This window comes from Octopus bimaculoides, chromosome 21, assembly GCF_001194135.2.
Source record: "Octopus bimaculoides isolate UCB-OBI-ISO-001 chromosome 21, ASM119413v2, whole genome shotgun sequence".
Taxonomy (NCBI): Eukaryota; Metazoa; Mollusca; class Cephalopoda; order Octopoda; family Octopodidae; genus Octopus; species Octopus bimaculoides.
The window spans coordinates 8,684,861-8,686,976 of NC_069001.1; positions in this window are offsets into that span (position 1 = coordinate 8,684,861).

Sequence of the window (2,116 nt, forward strand, 5' to 3'; positions counted from 1 at the left end):
GGAGAAAACAAGGAGAAAAACACGGAGAAAAAAAATTGAATGGTTTGGTCAGTGATCTATCATGGCGTCATTCTTTTCTACTTTAGGCACAAGGCATGAAATTTTGGAGGAGTGAGCCAGTCGATTAGATCGATCCCAATATGCAACTGGTACTTAATTTATCGACCCCGAAAGGATGAAAGACAAAGTCGACCTCAGCAGAATTTGAACTCAGAGCATAAAGACAGACGAAACACCGCTAAGCATTTCACCCGGCGTGCTAACGTTTCTGCCAGCTCGCCGCCTTGTTGACACTATGTATTACTGCTCTGGATGACACCAAGACTAGCAACATTGTCATACTAAAACACACTCACTTACGCATCACCACCACCACCACCATTACTGTCGCCACCGCTGCCGCTACTACCACCTTCATTACTTCCAAAATCACACTCACCCAACATGTTTAGTCCTCCCCCACCACTCACTATCTCTACCACAACCGCAACCGCATTGACCACAATAACTGCTCTTACGACTAAACGTTGACTAAAACTCGCATGTCTATTTTTAAAACTTTGAACCTGAATGTGAAAGACGTGGAACCTTTTAATAAAGACCTTCCATAACATTTAAACATCGCTGCTCTTTCTCAATAACAACAATCACTTGATTACAAGTTAATGTGGTTTAGATGGTTTGAATAATCAACGAGAGAGTTTTCTACCTGCGTCGTTTTTCCGAGTAAAAATAACAGCTAAATCTCTTCCAAATCATCTTAAGAAAGTCTTTTCTTCCTCAGACTTCATAACGCACTCTTATAATAATCCCTTGATTACAAATTACGTTGTTTAAATAATTTAATTAGTCAACGGGGGAGCTTGTGCTTGGTCGTTTGTCCTGGCAAAAATCTCTTCCAAAACATCTTAAGAGAATCTTTTCTTCGTCAAACCTCAAACTTCACTGCACACACTTCATAATAACAATCACTTGATTACAAGTTACGTTGTTTAAATAATTCAGTTAGTCAACGAGTCATTGCCTGATCTGTTGTCCTACTAGATATAACAGCCAAATGTCCCTGAAATCGTACATTCTCTTAATTTCTAACATTCTCAGTAATTTCTAACATAGGCACACTGCTAATAATTTTGAGGGGAGGGTTTTGTCTATTAAATCGACCCCACTACTTGACGGGTATTTTATTTAAGTGACGGGTATTTTATTTAAGTGACCCCCCCCCCCCCACCGGTACGGCAAAAAGTACCCGATAGAATAAGTATTAGAATTACAAAGAATAAGTTCTGGGGTCGATTTGTTCGAACAAAAGGTGGTGCTCCAGCATGGCCGCAGTCAAATGACAGAAACAAATACAAATAGTAAATGCTAACGCATTTTGTCCGAAACTCTTACAATACTAAAGTTGACCTCGGCGGAATTTGAACTCAGAACGTAAAGACAGACGAAGTACCGCTAAGCATTATTTCGTCCGGCGTGCTGACGATTCTGCCAGCACGCCGTACTTTTCTTTGTTAAATATTGTCCCTAACTTAGGCACAAGACTTTAAAATTGGAGAAACGGATTATTAACCGTTTACAGCACTGCAGTGTTTCACTGGTAGCAGAACAAGTAGTCCTAACCACTGCTCCAGAAAATTGCAATAAAGCAACGTTTCAAAAGAATTGAAAATGAGAACACTTAAAGGAGTGATCTTAACAGGCTTTTATGCCACAACCACGCTAAGTAAACAAAGAAAAGATTGTTTAATACAAACGTGTTGATGCGTGACTGACATTAAAAGTTAAAATCTCATAATTATGTGTAGTACCACATATGGTTTGGTGAAATGCAATTTGAGGGAGTGTCACTCGTAAAGCCAATTGCATATGAAATGCACGAGCAGTTTGACAAAGACATGGATATTAACGTGTCTTGCGTTTCGATTGTTGGGTAGTTTAGAGGCCATTTCTGTTGTACCTGTATGTCGAAGGGCCAGCCTTGTCACACTCTGTGTCACGCTGAATCTCCCCGAGAACTACGTTAAGGGTACACGTGTCAGTGGAGTGCTCAGCCACTTGCACGTTAATTTTCCGAGCAGGCTGTCCTCGTCGTCGTAATCGACGGAGTGCCACG